Source organism: Rhagoletis zephyria, unplaced genomic scaffold, assembly GCF_001687245.7.
Source record: "Rhagoletis zephyria isolate East Lansing unplaced genomic scaffold, Rhagoletis_zephyria_1.1 Rzeph_scaffold_02646, whole genome shotgun sequence".
NCBI classification, from domain to species: domain Eukaryota; kingdom Metazoa; phylum Arthropoda; class Insecta; order Diptera; family Tephritidae; genus Rhagoletis; species Rhagoletis zephyria.
In genome coordinates this window covers 40,505-47,363 of record NW_016159730.1, presented here as the reverse complement: position 1 = coordinate 47,363, position 6,859 = coordinate 40,505, and positions in this window count along the sequence as shown.

Genomic DNA, 6,859 nt, shown 5'->3' with positions numbered 1-6,859 from the left:
TTTTCATTCTGATCATTTATGTATACATTTGTCTATATCTATCTCGATTCGTTTTGCCTGTTACAAACAACCGTTATGTGAACAAAGTTATAATACCCTTGTGCACAAGTGCGCTCGGGAATAAAAAGGCGAATGGGATTTTCTGTCGAAAAACGGGATTTTTTGCATACCAAGCAAGAAAATTCAGTAATTGATAAATAAGAAAAAGCTGCTCTCTGTGGTAGCGCCGTTCATATGAACCCTATCAGCAAAATTTCATTCATTTTAATTTAATTGTAATAGCAAGTGTATGAGTTATACAGAACGTAATTGGGCAAAATAAAGTGATATAAGTTAGAAAAACGTATGGGGAACTCGAGAAGTTGTCTATTTTGAAAACATTGAAACAATTTTCAATCATTGCTTGTTTTTTCAAATCTTTTGGGTTTATAGATTCTGAAAATATTTTGAGTGATTGTATTCTTTGATAATGCAAATAGTAAAATTTGCGATTGGCAAACGTTTGAGAGGTAGTCGTTAACAAAGAGGCAGTAAATAGTTCAATGGTTACTGACATCAAACCGAAAAAGAGAAATAGATTAAGCGAAAAAGCATTAAATATGTGTAGTCACATCCAATTTACTTAACAAACAACCTAATTGTGCGACTTAGGGCCAGTTTTTCTGTGCACGGCTGTGGTTTAAACCTAGTTTAAACTAAGATTAGCCAATGAAACGTCGGCCATCTGATCAATTTAAACGCGAAAACGAATGAAAAGGTTGTTTGTGTAAAATATTTATATTAATAGGTATATAATGGCGCACAGTGTTGCGAAACCGGAATTTTTTGGAAATCATATTGCCTAAACTGTAATTTTAATTGTATCGATGAGAAACTTCTACAGATTGGTCAGAATGAAATCCCAAACAGAATGAGTGAAAAAAAAATTTACACCGAAAAAAATTGTTGGGTCAAATTTTCAACAAAAGTCAAAAAAAAAATTGTTCGAAAAATTTACAAAAAAAATTTATTTTAATTGTTCTTTTATTTCTGATAAATACCCTATGATTAGTTTTTTAAATAAACTATAGGGTGGTCCGAACAAGAATTATAAACGTTAAATTTTCATNGTTGAAAACAAATTATGTAACATTTCTGTAGTGGTTTGGAACTGGGACTCTCTGGGACTTTTTAGATATTGCTTACCTAACCCAAATTTAAAGGAAAAATTGACCTTTAGTCGGGTTTTCGCTCTAAAAAAGGTGCATATGAAAAGGTCTCAAACAACATTCCTTTTATTACAGAAGATACTTGTCCGAAGGCAGATTTTTTTTCCGAATCAAAATATCTGTCACCAAAATCAAATGAGATCATTTTGAATACAGCCCTGAAATCCCCTCTTTTCGTGAAAATTTTGTATATTTGACTTCTAAAATCAATTAAAAATCAACGGGCTAACATAAAAATAAGCTTTATGTGTTTTTTGTTTACTTGGAATGTCTGTGACAAAATTGCATCATTAAAAACACTGAAAAAAATAATCGGAAAAAAGTTACTTTTCCACTAGCCGCAACACAGTGTGGCGGGTAAATTTGTATGGGAGATTTTTTCGAATAAGCGCGTATTGCACATATGTACATATAAATAATTCTAAGCAACTTTGCCGAATNTATATAAAACTAAAATCTATTTCATTTCTTATTTGAAAGGTGGCAATAAAAACTTTAATTTANTTTCCACTAGCCGCAACACAGTGTGGCGGGTAAATTTGTATGGGAGATTTTTTCGAATAAGCGCGTATTGCACATATGTACATATAAATAATTCTAAGCAACTTTGCCGAATAAACCATGGCTCTAAAATCAATTTGGAATTTGCCAAATTGTGAAAATAGGTTTCTTAGCACTTTGCTGAAGTATTGCAAAGAATTGCATAAATTTTGTACAAAAACATGCTGCAGGGGTTTTTTGGTATGAGGAATCCATTTCTGCACTTCTCTTTTTCTTAAAACTCCCACCAGTAAAAATTTCCACATTTTTNGGAATTTGCCAAATTGTGAAAATAGGTTTCTTAGCACTTTGCTGAAGTATTGCAAAGAATTGCATAAATTTTGTACAAAAACATGCTGCAGGGGTTTTTTGGTATGAGGAATCCATTTCTGCACTTCTCTTTTTCTTAAAACTCCCACCAGTAAAAATTTCCACATTTTTTTCTAAGCCTATTTTCGCAATATGGCAAACTCCTAATTGATTTTAGACCGATGGTTTCTTTGGCAAAGTTGCGTCGAATTACAAGTAGAATCCTCTTATGTTATACACGCATTTTCAAACAAAAAATGGCCCGCCCTATTGTATATAAATCCTATGTGTACATTGTACATTGGGGTGCTTGTCTTGGCGACTATTTTTTTTTCACTCCTACCTCGAAATTTTGTGGAAAACACATTAACTCCCTGAAAATTTTAACCCTTGATATTAACATTAAGTGTTCGCCCAAGGCGTGCAAAGATTTCCGATATAAAATACACATAAACTTTGATTTTTTTTTTACTCTACAGCTCAGAAGTATTTTATGGTATAATCTTAGTCAATGATGGGTTTTCTTCAGAATCGAATGCTCTACAAAAGTGTCCATTGCGGCGTAATCCTTACTCCCAGCAGCGAACTACACGGGTCACTAAACCCAATTTTTTATGAAATTCTCGTTCCCCTATCTCGTAAATAACAAGAGCTGTAGAAAAAATGTAAACAACAAACTTGTAGGATATTCAATTTCCTACACAAAACTTTCAGAACACCAAATCGCTAACATCGATATTTCTCGCGATATTGGGCGTTGATCAACTTCAAAGTCCAATATCTCAAGTAATATATTTCAAATTGGGTTTAGTGACCCGTACTACCTCGCTGGTGGGAGTAAGGATTACGCTGCAATGGACACTTTTCTAAAGCATTCAAATCTGAAGAAAACCCATCATTGACCAAGATTATACCATAAAATGCCTCATAGCTGTAGAGTTTTGAAAAAAAAAAATCAAAGTTTACGTGTATTTTATATGAGAAATCTTTGCATGCCTTGGCCGAGTACTTAATGTTAATATTAAGGTTTCAAATTTTCAGTGAGATTTTTTTTAGGTGTTTTTTTACAAAATTTCGAGGTAGGAGTAAAAAAAACAAAGTTGCAAAAAGAAGCACCCTAATGTATATACATACTTGTATTTTTCATCCGAAAGCATTTGATGTGTAATAGATACATACAGCGCGGGATTTCTCTTATATCTTTAGTATAAAACAGGATTTAGGTTCTATTTAGACGGGATTTTATTAACCCAGTTACTGGCAACACTGCGCCAACTACAGATGGGTAACTCAGCACTGAGCGGAGCTGTTGAGCTGAATCCCAGCAGTGTGCCGCACGCTGACTCACTTCTAAAAAAATATGACTCAATAACTCAATAAATATTCGCCACTTAGTCGGTACTCAGAGTAGAGAATGAAAACAAAGACGAGAAAATCACGAAACATTTAATAGTTGTCAAAATTTACAATTCGTTCAAGTTGTTCCGCGCACCAGCTCTACAGCGCATACCAACTCATTTCCAAGAGGAATGTTAAGAACACATCTACAGTGTAAACCAGCTCTTCAGCGCTCATCAGATCTACAGCGCGTACCAACTCTATTCCTCTTAACAGCTCTACAGCGCGACGATATTTTTTTAGTCACACGATTGGTAAAATACACAGAACTTCTTTTGAACAGTTTTAACAATTTTTTTTTTTAGTTATTGGCATAAAGAAAAAAATATTTGTGTGTTCACACGATCGGGATACGATTTGCATCAAACTTTGGGCAAATGCCCAATCGTATGACACTGCCTTAAGGCGTTTTCTACTTTAAATTTTTTCATCTTCAGAGTTCAGTATCCCGTTTTAAAAGTTCATAATGGTAATTTTACAAGATACAATTTCAAAGTTGTCATTTATGGTACTCGTTATTTGCTATTATGGTGAAAACATAACCTTTTTTTGTTTACCTGCAACTTGATGTGTATGACCTAAACCGCGTGGCATTGTTGAACCAAAATGACCATTTATGAACGGGCCTGACGTCACATTGCTATTACTGTTCACATCCGGCAAGGGAGGAGCAGGTCGATTGAAAGGATTTTGTCTTCGAGGTGGCGGTCTGGGTATTGATGTGGCTGTAGCAGTAGTGGTCTCTGTAAGCATTGCGATAAAAAGATATTATTAGTATATTTAATTGTAATTATCATTAAAGAAAGTAATTCGAGAGTAAACGAAAAAAAGTGCGATTTCGCACCTAGTACTGAGCAAATAACAGATTCACAAGTTTATGTGAACATGACAAACTTTTAGTGATTTTGAAATGCGAGTGCCAAATACTTATTTTCTTGAATAAATATCTCGATGAAAAAATGTATTGGAACAAACTCAACGAAATCCGAAAGAAGAGGACTTGTACTTTAAGATGTTGTGTATGTTTGCTTTATTTTAAAAACAAAAATCGTGATGCTACATAACTTTAAAGATAGGTAAAAAGCTAATTTTGGTTAAAATATCCCGAAACCCTGAGTCACCAGAGCAATTATGATCCTGGATTTGGATTCAGCACATCTAAACCCTTTGGAAAAGTATACTCTGGTTTCTGGTAAAATTTCTTGTGGGCCTATGTTATCAAGCTTTAAAATAAAGAGATTATAATGCTGCTATAGAACATATTTGCTGTTTTATTTCATTTTGAAACCATATCGTCCGTCCTTTGAACACAGTGGTAATCACAATTTATGCAACTGAAATTCGTATCTTGAAAGGGCTGCCAAATGGTAAAAAATTGTGTGTGTGAATAAGGTGAATATCTTAGTGCTAACAGAGTATGCAAATGTGGCATAGCTCCACAAAGGGTTCATCGAGTGCACCTCCAAGAAAAGTGGTAACTAGGATAATTTTGGGTCAAAAAACAGGAAATGCACGGAGTGCAATAGGGTACAGTCGTTGTACTGAGTACGCAGTTACAGTCGTCCAGCTACATATATTCAATCCTGACTCTTGCGTCCTCCGTCGCGCACTCTGGGCAACTTGAGCAACCAACGTGCGAGATGCGGTAACCAATCCGAGTGGAGCCTTGAGTCTCGGCAGGTTTAAGGGCTCACTAAAGTCTGCAGCGTCTGTTCACCAGTAGGTGCGACTGCAGGCGGGTATCTGTCTTGCAGTAAGCGGCTCGCTATATGAACGTGTATTCGTTTGCGAACCCACCCTCGTCCTAACAATGGGTCGCACGCTGGGTTTGGAACCCGCCACCTAAAAAGAGGCTCCAATTAAAAAGAAGGGAGGATGGTTCCGTGCGCAGAATTGGGAAGCTTTTGAATGCCATTCACCTGAGAATGGCCAGAAGTGATTCTTGTGCGACGGTTCAAATCGCAGCTCACAACGTTCGGATATTTATATCCTCGTATTCTCTAAGTTGCAACCAAACACCCGTTTGGGAGCGAGCTAAAATGACAAGGCGTAAAACTTCGCGTGTGCTGGGTTTGGGTCCCGCCAAGTTAAAACCCCGCCCAATGAAAAACAAAAAGCAGCCTCGGATGAGACCCTTTTTTCTGATGACGTCCACGGCAAACGTATTAAGGATTACGATTTGAGGATATGCAACTGGAATATCCAGACCCTTTATTGGGAAAGTGCCTCTCTGCCCGGCTGGTTGATGTCCTCGGGAAGACTAAGGCTGACATCACCGCCATACAAGAAATGCGATGGACGGGGCAAGGCAAGGTCTACTATACTATTGTTGCCACGTAAAGGAGAGCAAATTCGGTGTGCGATTTGTGGTGGGAGAGAGAGACTCCGTCGCCGAGTACTTTCGTTCTCCCCAGTGGACGAACGCCTAGCCACAATTCGCATCAAAGCGAGATTCTTCAATATTTCGCTCATCTGCGCCCACGCCCCGACCGAAGAGAAGGACGAGGTATCCAAGGAGCTCTTCTATGAGCGCTTGGGAGAACATATGAGCGCTGCCCCCGACACGATATAAAAATCCTGCTTGGGGATTTCAATGCCCAGGTGGGCAAGCAAGGGATATTTGGCGCCACTGTCGGAGACTTCAGCCTCCACGACGAAACGCCCGATAACGGACTGAGGCTGATCGACTGCGCCGGGACCCGAAACATGGTAATATGTAGTACTACGTTCCAGCATAAAAAGATCCATTAAGCTACATGACTGTATCCAGATCGAAAAACGAGAAACCAAATCGATCATGCTGTGATAGACGGAAGACACGCTTCCAGTGTTTTAGATGAACGTACACTACGAGGGCCAAACATCGACTCGGACCACTATCTTGTTGTAGCCAAGATACACACCCGCCTCTGTGCAGAAAAAATGTGCGCCCAACAATGCAAGCAAAGCTCAACGTAGAAAAGCTGCAATCACAACAGACGGCCAATTTATTCGCCACTCGACTCTCACACCTGCTCTCTGAGAGCATTCTTCAACAAGCCGACATACGCGACCAGTGGAACTACATTTCCCGCTCATTAAGTACCGCCGCCGAAGAAGTATTCGGATTTCAGCGAGCCTGAAAGAACAACTGGTACGATGTGGAGTGTAAAGAGAAAAATGATGCCGCATACAGGGCCACGCTGCGATCGGGTGCAACGCGAGCCATGTGGTACCATTATAGGGAGCTGGTTAGCAATAGCAATAATATTTGTCGCAATAAGAAGAGAGAGGCCGAAATACGTGAGTGCAAAAACCTTTAAATGCTGGCCGACAGGAAAAGCGCCTAAAATTTTACCATAGTTAGGCAACTTACGGAAAGTTTTAAGAGCAGCGCTGTTCAGGATCTTGCGCATATGCTCTTG